Genomic DNA, 13,827 nt, shown 5'->3' with positions numbered 1-13,827 from the left:
TTAATTAAAATGAATCAACTAAGTGTGTTACCGTGATGGCCTCTTCTCGGCGGAGTCCGGGAAGTGGACACGGTGTTGGAGTAATGTTTGCGTAGGTTGTCCTCTAGTTTCTCGCTCGTGCTTCGCTTCCTCTTCTTGCTCTCTTTTGCGAATAAGTTAGCCACCATATTTGCTAGTCGCTTGCTGCAGCTCCACATATTTACCTTGCCTTACCTATAAGCTTAAATAGTCTTGATCGCGAGGGTGCGAGATTGCTGAGTCCCTGTGGCTCACAGATTACTATTACACCAGATGCAGGGCCTGATGATTCCGCTCCAGGAGACGCACTTGAGCTCAAGTGGGAGTTCGACGAGGACTCTCAACGTTACTATGTTTCCTTTCCTGATGATCAGTAGTGGTGCCCAGTTGGGGGTGATTGGAACCGTGTCGCATGTTGGGTTATCTTTTATTTTGGCCCCGTAGTCGGGCCATGAGTGTTTGGATGATGTAATGTTATTTATGTACTTGATTGACGTGGCGAGTGTAAGCCAACTATGTTATCTCCCCTTTTATTATCATATTACATGGGATGTTGTGAAGATTGCCTAACTTGTGACATATGCCTTCAATGCGATTATGTCTCTAAGTCGTGCCTCGACACGTGGGAGCTATAGTCGCATCGAGGGTGTTACAGTTTCCCAGGCTTTGTATTATTTCAGTGCTGCTTTCTCTTGAACTAATATGATTTGAACCATGTCTCTATTTTGATTTGGCAAGACAATGCAGTGACCATAGGATATAGATATATGTTTGTTTGATGCTTTTAAAATGTACTACTTGGCAATTGAAGACTTGGTAGTTTAATCTTGTCCACCTTACTAATGAACTGGTTCACCGAAAAGAGTTTCATATACTAGTACATGCTAAACCTATTATGTGTCTACTTGTTTCTTCTTTTAGAATGCTGACAGAATATTGGAGAAGAGTGCCTTGTTAAGCAATGTTAAAGGAGGTAATGCAGATAAGGTTCGGGATCGTGAGACATCCTTGTTGGTCTCCAACAAAGCTGATAAAACAGCTAATGAAAACTATCTTGAAGACACTGAGGCAACCCCAAAGTCCTGTCTTGGTTTACTGTTCGAGTTACTGGCCACTACCGCTTGCACAAGCTATTCAAACTCACTGTCTGGATCAGTTCAGTTTCTTGAGTCTCAACTACAAGCTGAAAGACATCGATCAGCTGTTCTGCGACAAGAAGAGGAAGGACTGCGGAAGTCCCTGGAGCATTCATATGCATACTTTCTGGTGCAACAGCAAGGATTGGAGGATTTTAGCACCAAATAGGACAAAGCTAATAAGCTTGCTAAGCTTATTGCCAGCATGGTGGATACCCAGGATAACATTTCTTGAGCTCTTCTGAAGTTGTTTCAGTTATGGACTTGTTTTGCTGCTGCATTTATTTGCACTGGTAGCCAATTTTGACGGCCAGTGTACGTAATATGCTGCTTTGTTCCCTACATTTGCACTGGTGGCGAACTTTGATGCCCAGTGGATGTAATATGTGTAATAGCTGTAATAGGCTAGCGTTAGTTGCTTGCTTATTTATTTCCTTATTGTCTTGTTTAGTTGTTTTCTTGTAGTCACTACAGTTCTTTTCCGCGCTTTTTTAGTGGCCACAATAACCTAGTTTTGGTCACTGGGACACAATAATCATGGAAACACACGGACTGTTGTAACCATGGGCCTTCTGCAGGCCGTAGGATCCATGGGCCTTCTACGGGCCGTAGGATCCATGGACTTTCTACGGGCCATAGGATCCATGGGCCTTCTGCGGGCTTAGGATCCCTTGGTCTTCTACGGGCCGTAGGATCCATGGACTTTCTACGGGCCGTAGGATCCATGGGCCTTTTACGGGCCATAGGATCCTTGGACTTCCTACGGGCCGTAGATCCATGGGCCTTCTACGGGCCGTAGGATCCATTGGTCTTCTACGAGCCGTAGGATCCATGGGCCTTCTACGGGCGCGTATAATCATTTCGCCAGACATGGTCCGTACTCTTCGTGGACCATAACGGGCCGTCAATAGGCCGTATTTGATAATGCTATGAAAATAGCCCAACAGCTTAACGGGCCACAAACAGGCCGAATGTAACCACGAGCTGTATTTGGCCCAAAAACAGAACAACCCAGTAATCGGCCTTATCTAACCGATTTCTAGAAATGAGTCCAAGAATAAATGGGCCCTTAGAAAGCTGAAAGTTAACATGGGCTAGAAACGGCCGATGGAATAATGGGCCGTTAATGGGTATAAAGTGATACACTATTCATTATGGGCCAGTTTCATCTCGGGCCTTCAATGGGCCAAGAGTTACAAAGGGCCTCATATGGGCCGAAAGACATCAAGGGCCATACATGGGCCGGAAGTTACAATAGGCCAGAATCATATTTGACGGCCCAGATGAAGCTACTGGGCTTAATTCCGATAGGCCGTAACGGGTCGGTAGTAAGCGGGCCATAAATGGGCTATATATGAACAGGCCGTTAACAGGCTTCCCGTGGGCTAGCCCGTTACCTATTGACAAAGTCAAACGGGCCGGCCTTTTCACCGGAATGGGCCTCTGTTGTGCCGTGCCATGTGTCAACGTATCATAGGCTCCTCCTGTCCAATGAGTGGATGACATCTGTCCGAACGTTGAGCCGACACGTGTTTCCTCTAGCCAATGAGAATTTTACACGTGGAAAATTCGCATTGGTCTGGGATGTTAACGGGTTATCAGATACAAAACCAGACTCGATAGCTTAACTGCGTCCCGTTACGGTGGATGCAACGTGTCGGTCACCCAGGACGAAAGCACTTCCACGACGCGTGATTTATCGTCATGGAAGTGGACACTTTCGTGATGATAGTTTTGGTAATGTCATGGAACACTTCTACGACGGCACATGTATGACTATCTTGATTCTGTCATAAATTAGTCATGGATGTACATGCATGACAGAAAACGTGCCCTACTGTGACAAACACATATCATCACGGAAGTGTATTTTTTTGTAGTGCTAATAAATGAAGTGTTGCATGTTACTACACATATGTTAGTCCCCACTATAGAGGTAGTAACATAGACTAGATAGTAACATTCTATGTTACTACCCATTGTGGCTAGTCTTGTGTCACTCTATTGTGTACTTGCTCTAATGCATAGTATCATAGAGTAGCCAGTATCATATGTAGTACTTTATTTATATTGTCATGCATGACACATAGTAGCATAGCATTTATTATGATACGGTTTAATGATGTGATACCTAACCCTCTCTTTCTTCATTTAATTAATTATATGACAACTCATCAAAATTGCCTAGTTAGCATGCATGATACTAGCTATGATACCCCCTTACTATCAGCCTAGCAAAGAAGGTGTACAGATCATTTGTGTGTCGCTTTGTGAGTTTGCATGCGTTTGTTCGAGAAGCGGGGAGAAGTTTCAAACATTTCGGCCGCGAGGTGCGGCCACTAGCGTAGGCCTAGTTGGTATTTTAATTACAGGAAATTCAGATGGAGTTCAGACATCATCAAAGTCAATGTGTGCCCGTGGCGTGCTCTCATGACTCCGTGGAAAAAAATTGGTAAAGTTTGGCACAAGTTTTGATGACCGCTCCTTCCATACCGGAGCATCTCACATGAAGGATCACAGTGTTCCAAAAGGAGATGTGTGAATTCAAACTCCTTTGGCCGGTGACTTCATCGTTTGGCCCCATAAAAATTTCCACGGTATGCAATAACCATTATACCACGGGTTTGATTTTCTGGTGCATTTTAGGCATCGTTAGCTATATTTAAGACATTTTTTGAGATTAACATGCATTTTGTGCATAAAAATAAAATTACAACCGAAAATGCATGTGTTGTCGAAAGGGATGAGGATCGTCGTTTGATCTGGGAGCATCCAACGGTGCAGACGTATGATCCGTGGGGTTTGGGTTCTGGTCAATCAAAAACCACGAGTCAGATCGTGGCCGGGGTGCGGGGTTTGGTCGGCACGTGGCTTTCGTCAACGAACCGCGTGCTATTCGCAAACCAGGTTCCATATTTTTTGTTCACACTTACTGTAGTGAGATCAATTGAGTGTGCTACCTCTATGATATAATAATAATAATAATAATAATAACAAAAAACAGTTCATATTCAGTTCCCGAGCTGACAGCATATCAAGGTCAACATATTAACGGTTCTTACATCAACAGAAAACCTGGCATAACTCACAAATTCAATGCACGCGACAATTCTAAATTGAACGAATTAAGTTGCAGGGTAGGCATAAAGACTAGTGTTACGGCTTAATTCCCATGTACATGGGGGGAACTGGGATCATTAAGTTGACCCCAAACGAACTTGGGGTTTTTGATGATTTTACGCTGCTTTGTTACACGGGTGTGTGATCCCTTAGCTGGCAACTCATCTAATTCATCATACTCGTCCTCATCAGCAACATCATCGACACCCAGTACCCTTCTCTTCCCATGCATCGTTAAATGGATGTTCTTATGCAAGGGGTCTTCCACAAACAAAATATGGGTAGCATCGCTGGCAAGAATGAATGGGTCCGCGTGATATGCCATCGTTGTCCTGTTAACACAGGTCTTCCTGTACTCATCAATCCTTACCTGACAAAGAGGGATCTATGCGCACCAGAATAATGCCACCTTAACTTTCACATAGTCAAGCTCCCAAATCTCTTTGATGGTTCCATAGTATACACTTTTATTAGCTTCATTTACAGTCATGCATTCTATTCGAACAGAGCTATTCTGATATGAGGTCTTTTGACCATGTTCCTCAGTGTAGAACGTGTATCCATTTATGTCATATGCTTGGTACGTTAACACCGTAGGTGATGGCTTTTGTGCCAACCACGTAGCAATGTCATCGATTGATCCTTGTGCCAAACGATTCTTTAGCCATTCAGCGTAGTTCTTAGTGTGCTCCTTCATCTCAACATCTGATGAAGGCACCATTTGTAAGAAGCCTTGGCGTATCTCAGCCAAGTGTTCTTCTGCATAAGCGATGAGAACTGGGCTTTTAAGCAGTACCCTCAAATGGGCTTTCTCTGCCAATTCCCCGGGTGCAGCCATTTGTGTGCCAGCAAGGACCGGCTTACCTTTCATCCTTCCCTCATGGCGAGAGATGGGCAAACCTATAGGTCTTTGTTTCATGTATTCGGTGCAAAACTCAACCACCTCCTCCACGGTATAACCTTGTAGGATCCTTGCCTCTGGATGGTTTCGGTTCCGACAAAAGCGCTTCAGTATTCTCATAAACTGCTCGAAGGGATACATGTTGCGAACAAACACAGGAGCAAAATACTTTATCTCATCAACAAGGTGCATAGTGAGATGGATCATGACATCAAAGAATGACGGTGGGAAAAACATCTCTAGGTTGGACAATATTCTTGCAATATCATCTTGCATATGATCCAACTCTTCAGGATTTACATCTTTCTGCCATAGTTGGTTGAAGAAATCATAGAGGTCAATAAGTGTGTTTCTTATATCTTGTCCATTAGATTCCGGATGGCCACCGGGAGGATTTGTGTCAACATTATGTGGAAATCATGTGACTTCATGTGTCCCAACTTCATTTTACCTAAGCTCACATCCACGAGACTTCTGATGCTTGCGCAGTAGGAAGAGGGTGTCTTAACTGACAACAAATAGGTGAAGAACTGTGTTGCTTGTTTTGTACTGAAATTGTAACTCTGGCGAGCTTTGATGAATTTCTCATCATCTTCTGCTTCACTCTTGCGTTTTGATTGATCAGCAAGCATATCGAGCCGTGAACCGTCCCCATCCTTTCTTTTACCTTTAATCTTGAGCAGAGTACCAAGGATGCTTTCACATACGTTCTTCTCTACATGCATGACATCGATGCAGTGACGTACACGTAGAATCTCCCAATATCGTAATTTCCAGAACACTGATTTCCTCTTAAACACTTGACCCTTGGGTGTTTGTTTCACCGTCAAAGGGTGGTTCTAGCCAAGCACAACATTAATTTTTTTAGCCATGTTGTGGACCACCTCCCTGTCATAGGGTCTTGGGCCCGCACCTGCCTCTACCCTCCCATCAAATTCAGCTTTCATATTTCGGTATGGGTGATTTTTCCACAAGAACCTACGATGACACAAATACACTATTTTGCGCGAGTTGGGAAGTCTTCTGCTAGCTGTCCTTGTAAGTGCATCTAGTGCCACCCCTAGTTGGTTTTGGAGTATTGATGACAAACTTGGTTGAGGGACTAATGTGTTTGTGAGAATTGCAGGATAACACAGGTAGTAGTCCCTCATCGATTCGGTTTTCCTACCAGAGATGACCCCTAAAAATGTGTGAAGACATAGAACACAGTGGTGGCCTGTGAAGAGATTCACATTGAAGACTATGACATGAGAAGACATCGCATGAAAACTATGGATTGCAAAGACATAGTTGTTTCGTAGTTTCCTTTTCTTCTTTGTTGAGTCATAGGAACCACCATACTATTAAGTGGGGTCCAAGTGAACAAAGTCAGAATGACTGAAGTGATACTCAACCAAATCATATGTCTTCGAGTGAAGACAATGAGAGCACATCTTATCTAGAGCTGGATGAGTCAGCTTTACTTGTAGCCCAAGTCAAGCTACCGTGTGTGTTTGAAATCTGACCGTTGGACACGTGTCAGTTCCTTAGTGACCCAAGGTCATTTCGGAAAAATCAGGTTGGGTTGCCTCATGGCTATAAATAACCCACCCCCTACACCATAAATTGGTGGCTGCTCAGAGTTAGTGCACGGATTTTGTTGTTTGAGAGCAACCCACCTCCGAAGCATTTGAGAGAGAAATCCTTGTGAGGACAAAGCCCTAAACACCTAGAGCCAAAGAGTGTTAGGCATCACTGAAGTCTTTCTGTCAGCGTGATCTGAAGACTTGTTACACTTGAGGACTGTGAATCCTCCAGCCGGTTAGGCATCGCGTCCTGAGCATCCAAGAGTCATTGTGGATTGCCGGTGAACGAAGTATGTGAAGGTTTGGAAGTCTACCTTGAAGACTTACCAGAGTGATTGGGCGAGGAATGTGTGTCCTTAGCTCAAGGGGAATAAGGTAAAGACGTGGTCTTCTGAGTCTTCACAGCAACTGGAACTGGTCCAACAAATCCTTGTCCTCAACAAGCAACTGGTTCTATCCTTAACCTCTCTTTACTTACAGTTTGTCTTCGTGAAGTCATTGCCTGCTTGCATGATCTGATTGACTTCATTGTGTGAAGACTATTGTTGTTTCGCTTCGTACTATCTTCCATCCTGATCCATACTACCTAGCTGCTCATAGTCTTCATGCTTTCACTTCATTGCTTACTTGACTATGGCTTGTCCAGTGTAGTCTACCTTTAGCTACATATCAATAGGTTCATTTCTACTGTTTGTCTTCAAAGCCCCCGTGTTTTGAAGACTTCCATAAAAATCGCCTATTCACCCCCCTCTAGTCGATAACTAGCACTTTTAGTTGGTATCAAAGCAAGGTACTCCCTTGTTCTCTGTGATTCGGTTTAACCACCTGGAGTTTTAGCTATGTCGACTGCAGGGATAATCGAAGGCTCCGCTGCATGCCCTCTCTTCGATGGCACTGATTACCCCTACTGGAAGAATAAGATGCGCCTGCATCTTGAAGCCATTGATGTCAACCTCTAGTATGTCATCAAGAACGGTGTCTCCAAGGCCGGTGAAGGTGTCACCCCTGCTGATGTCAAGAAGTTCATTCAACTAGATTCTACTGCCAAGAACATCATCTGCGGTCATCTGACCAAAGGACAGTATGGTCATGTGAGCGCTCTGGAAACTGCGAAGCTAGTCTGGCACTGGCTCTCCAAGGTCAACGAAGGTGTCTCAACCCAGAGAGACTCAAGGATCAGTGTTCGTCGCAACCTCTTCAACTGCTTCAAGAGAAATGGCAATGAGAATGTTCAGCTGATGTTTGATCACCTCACTAACATCACAAATGAGCTTCACGCACTCGGCGCCACTGAGATCACCAATCATGAAATAGCCCAGACACTCTTGAGATCACTCGATAGCTCATTTGACACCCTGGCCCTGATGATTCAAGAACGCCCTGACTTCAAGACTCTCGACCCGTCTGACATACTTGAGAGGCTCAACACACATGAGTTCTAGTTATCTGAGAAAAGAGACATCTATGGTTCCAACTATGGCTGAACTCGTGCTTTGAAGGCAAAGGCTATTTCCTCATCTGAAGAAGAATCTGACTGTAGTTCTGAGGATCCTGAAGACATTGGAAAGGAACTTGCCATGCTAGTGAAGAAGTTCCAGAGGTTCACCAAGAAGAAAGGCTCTAGACAGTCTTCAAGATCCAGCTCAAGAAATGATGAAGCTTCCTCTCATGACTAGAAGAAGAGAACGTGCCCCAAGTGCAAGACCTGGTCACTACATCTCTGAATGTCCTCAATGGGACAATGAGAACAACAACAAGAAGAAGAGCAAGGAATATGATTCTAATGACAAGAAGAAGAAGAAGAAATCCTCAAAGTCTTCTTCCAAGTCTTCATCAAAGTCTTCATCACACAAGAAGAGCTCATCTAGCAAGGCTCCTGCGTTTGTTGGCAAGGAGATGGATTCAGAGGAGGAGTTTGCATCTGAGGAGGTGGAGGTGGAGTCTGATGAGGAATCTGATTCAGGCTTGGCAAGCCTGGCTCTAGCTTCAGCATACGTCGCCAAGTCCATCTTCAACACTGAAGACAATGACCTCCTCACCAACGCTAATGCTAATGATGAGGATGACTCTGCACCCACCTACTGCTTCATGGCACGTGGTGCCAAGGTAAACTCATGCGATGCTTACTATCAAACATCAAGTGAAGATAACTCTAAATGTAAATCTAAACCTAGCTAAAGAACACTTGCTAAAATTGCAACTGAACAACAGAATGCCATGGAACATATTCAAAAACTATTAAACAAAAGCGATGACCTGTTGGACGCGGAAATGACCCGATCTTAGTCCTTAATTGAAGACATCAAAAATCTTCATGTTAAGACCGAAGAACTTGAAAGTCGTCATGAAACGCTCTCAACTACTCATGAAAAGCTCTCCTATGATTATCTTCATAGGAAGCAAGAGCTTGAGAACTTGAGATCGGCTCATAAAGATCTTCAACAGGAGAACGAGTCACTCCGCGCTCAACAGATCAGTTCCGGTCAGGAAGGATTTGAACCACCATGTCTAAAATGTCTTGAGCGTGATAATGCTACTTCTGTTGCTAGATGTTCTACTATTACTACTGTTGCAATATCTTCAACTGCTGATGTCGTAACTAACACCTCTGCTGAGGATACCACTACTATTGCTGATAATGATGCCAGGTTGAAGACATTGCTTGAGACATGAATGTAGAAAAGTCTCGAAGGGCATCATACACTATGTGATGTCCTCAAGAAACAGATTCTATACCGAAACCCTAGGAAAGAGGGTGTTGGGTTCGAGAGGAAAATGAATGTTGATGGTTCTTACTAGAAGCCTGAGAAGTACCCCAAAACCACATGGGTTGCTACAAAGGGACCTTCAGTGGATCCATCTACCTTATCTGGCTTCACGTGTGCTAACCCAACTATCATTGATGAATCCTTTGATTCAAACTATAAACTGTTTAAGAATCGGAATGGTGAAGTGTTTGCCAGATATATTGGTACTAACTGCAGGAATGGGCCACTTTTGAAGAAGATCTGGGTCCCCAAGAGTTGTCTTGAAAATCCTCAGGTCAATGTCATCATGACACCACCTGGTAAGAAGACAAACCCCTGACCAAAGGCTTCATATGGTCCAAAGGCTTCATACAGACAGATGACTCACCAGAGTCACCCTAACACAAATGTTTTGCAGGGAAACCATACTCAGGCCTACGAATATGAGCGTGTTTCATCAAACTACCATGTTCATAAGACCAAGAACTACTCTGCTTATTCTTATGAGTATTATTCACCCCCTGCAAGACTATTTGCTAGGGTTCAATAGCCAAAGTTCTCAGATGCTGCACTTAGACTCATTGCTTCGAAGCCACCCCTGAAAATGTGGGTGGTTAAGAAAAATTAACTCTCTTTTGCAGGGAAGTGTCTCCAGCCGGAAATCAAAGGAGTCTGATGCTATTGCTGGGGACCTAAAACATCTTGTGGAGCGCAAGATAAAATGCCCAAATGGTCTTACTATGTATTTTGTCTTGAATCTCTTGCCAATCATCCTATCAGTCCTAACCTAGATCTGAGCTTTCAGAATCCACTCGTTTGTCAAATGTTTATGCTTCACAATACCCTTGAGAGTGCTTGCTCTGGCATCAGAGGCTAGGGCATGCTGGCATGAGGAACTTGTACACTCTCGTGAAGAAGAAACACATCATAGACATAGAGGGTGTCAAGTTCAAGAAGGATCATCTATGTGGTGCCTGCGAAGCTAGAAAGATGACAAGGGCCAAACAGCCCAGAAAGACAATCAGGATGACGTCTCAATCCTTCGAGCTGCTTCACATGGGCTTATTTGGCCCTACTCACTACACTACTCTCACTACCACTACTTGCCTATATGGCTTCGTCATTGTTGATGATTATTCAAGATACGCCCGGGTGCACATAATCCTTTACAAGACTGAAGTGCAGGATGTCTTTAGACGATTCGCCAATCGTGCCATGAGGAACTATGGCATCAAGATGAAGCACATCAGAAGTGACAACGGCACAGAGTTCAAGAACACCGGCCTCGACACTTATCTTGATACATTGGGCATCACTCATGAATTCTCAGCTCCATACACACCTCAGCAGAATGGCATCATGGAGCGCAAGAACAGAACACTCATTGAGATGGCTCAGCCGACGCTTGATGAGTACAAGACTCCAAGGAAGTTCTGGCCTGAAGCTATTGATACTGCATGCCATGTCATCAATTGTGTTTATCTTCACAAGCTTCTAAAGAAGACATCATATGATCTACTGACTGGTAAGAAGCCAAACGTAAGCTACTTCAGAGTATTTGGTGCCAGGTGCTGGATCAAGGATCCACATCACACTTCAAAATTTGCACCGAAAGCACATGAAGGTTTTATGCTTGGTAACAGAAAGGATTCACACTCCTATAGAGTCTTCAACCTCTTTCACTATAAAGTGGTTGAAACTGTGGATGTGCGGTTCGATGAAACTAATGGCTCGCAAACAGAGCACCTGCCAAATGTGCTAGCTGAAGTCTCACCAAGTGAATCCATCAAGCTTATGGGTACTGGAGAAATCATACCTTCAGAGGCATAGGCCGAAGAAGAACTTATCATTTCCGCACCAAGTCAACCTGAAGATGCTGCTCAGCCTAAACCCAATGATGAAGACAAAGACAATGATCAGCAAGGGCAAAATCTTCGTCTAGTTAATCCTCGTGCTGCAAATGAAGTACGGATTGAGAAGATAATTGATAGTATCAATGCACTTGGTCCCCTCACTCGTTCAAGAGCAACACAGCTAGCAAATTTCTGTGGGCACTTCACATTTGTCTCTATATCTGATCCCAAGGAAGTTGCTGAAGCCTTCATGGAACCTGAATGGATTCAGGCTATGCAAGAAGAGATTCAACAGTTCGAGCTGAACAATGTATGGGAATTGGTCAAGCGTCATAATCCTCGCAAGCACAATATCATAGGAACAAAATGGATCTATCGCAACAAACAGAGCATGGTCAAGTTGTCAGAAACAAGGCTCGTCTCATTGCTCAAGGATACACTCAAGGTGAAGGGATTAACTTCGATGAAACATTTGCTCCGGTGGCTAGGCTTCAAGCAATGCGTATACTGCTAGCCTATGCCAACCATCACAATATCCTCCTGTACCACATGGATGTGAAGAGTGCCTTTCTCAATGGCAAGATTGAAGAAGAAGTGTATGTTGCACAACCACCTGGCTTTGAAGATGCAAAACATCTTGATATGGTATACAAGCTCAACAAGGCACTGTATGGCCTCAAACAAGCCCCTCGTGCTTGGTATGACACACTCAAATACTTCCTGAAGAGCAAAGTCTTCAAACCTGGTTCCCTCGATCCTACTCTCTTCACGAAGACATACAATGGTGAACTGTTTGCATGCCAGATCTATGTGGATGACATTATCTTCGGCTGCACTGACAAAAGATACAGTGATGAGTTTGGGCACATGATGCAAGAGCAATAACATATGTCCATGATGGGTGAGCTGAAGTTCTTCCTTGGTCTTAGAATCCATCAGCAAAGCAATGGCATCTTCATATCTCAAGAGAAATACCTCAAAGATTACCTGAAGAAGTTTGGAATGCAAGACTGCAAGGGATACACGACGCCATTGCCAACCAAAAGTCATCTGGGCCCCAACGACAATGGTAAAGAGTTCAATCAACAGGTATACTGCTCCATGATTGGTTCTTTACTCCATTTATGTGCATCTAGGCCAGATATCATGCTTAGCGTTTGCATGTGTGCCCGATTCCAAGGGGCACCAAAGGAGTCGCATCACTTAGCTGTGAAGTGAATTCTTTGATATTTGGCTTACACCACAACACTAGGATTATGGTATCCAAAGGGCTCAGAGTTTGATCTAGTTGGATTCTCACATGCTAATTATGCTGGTGACAAGGTTGATCGCAAGTCCACATCAGGCACATGTCACTTTCTTGGACGATCTCTTGTCTGTTGGTCTTCAAAGAAGCAGAATTGTGTGTCTCTCTCAACTACTGAATCTAAATACATTGCTGCTGGATCTTCCTGTGCTCAGCTTCTATGCGTGAAGCAAACTCTCAAGGACTATTGCTTCCATCTGAAGCAAGTGTGACTCTGCTGCGATAATGAAAGCGCCATCAAGATTGCCAGCAACCCAGTTCAGCACTCGAAGACAAAGCACATTGAAATTCGTCATCACTTTCTGTAAAAGTGCATCTAGTGCCACCCCTAGTTGGTTTTGGAGTATTGATGACAAACTTGGTTGAGGGACTAATGTGTTTGTGAGAATTGCAGGATAACACAGGTAGTAGTCCCTCATCAATTCGGTTTTCCTACCAGAGATGACCCCTAAAAATGTGTGAAGACATAGAAGACAGTGGTGGCCTGTGAAGAGATTCACATTGAAGACTATGACATGAGAAGACATCGCATGAAAACTATGGATTGCAAAGACATAGTTGTTTCGTAGTTTCCTTTTCTTCTTTGTTGAGTCATAGGAACCACCGTACTATTAAGTGGGGTCCAAGTGAACAAAGTCAGAATGACTGAAGTGATCCTCAACCAAATCATATGTCTTCGAGTGAAGACAATGAGAGCACATCTTATCTAGAGCTGGATGAGTCAGCTTTACTTGTAGCCCAAGTCAAGCTACCGTGTGTGTTTGAAATCTGACCGTTGGACACGTGTCAGTTCCTTAGTGACCCAAGGTCATTTCGGAAACATCAGGTTGGGTTGCCTCATGGCTATAAATAACCCACCCCCTACACCATAAATTGGTGGCTTCTCAGAGTTAGTGCACGGCTTTTGTTGTTTGAGAGCAACCCACCTCCGAAGCATTTGAGAGAGAAATCCTTGTGAGGACAAAGCCCTAAACACCTAGAGCCAAATAGTGTTAGGCATCACTGAAGTCTTTCTGTCAGTGTGATCTGAAGACTTGTTACACTTGAGGACTGTGAATCCTCCAGCCGGTTAGGCATCGCGTCCTGAGCATCCAAGATTCATTGTGGATTGCCGGTGAACGAAGTATGTGAAGGTTTGGAAGTCTACCTTGAAGACTTACCAGAGTGATTGGGCGAGGACT

This window comes from Triticum urartu, chromosome 6 (assembly GCF_003073215.2).
Source record: "Triticum urartu cultivar G1812 chromosome 6, Tu2.1, whole genome shotgun sequence".
In the NCBI taxonomy this organism is placed as follows: Eukaryota; Viridiplantae; Streptophyta; class Magnoliopsida; order Poales; family Poaceae; genus Triticum; species Triticum urartu.
This window is presented reverse-complemented; position numbering follows the sequence as displayed.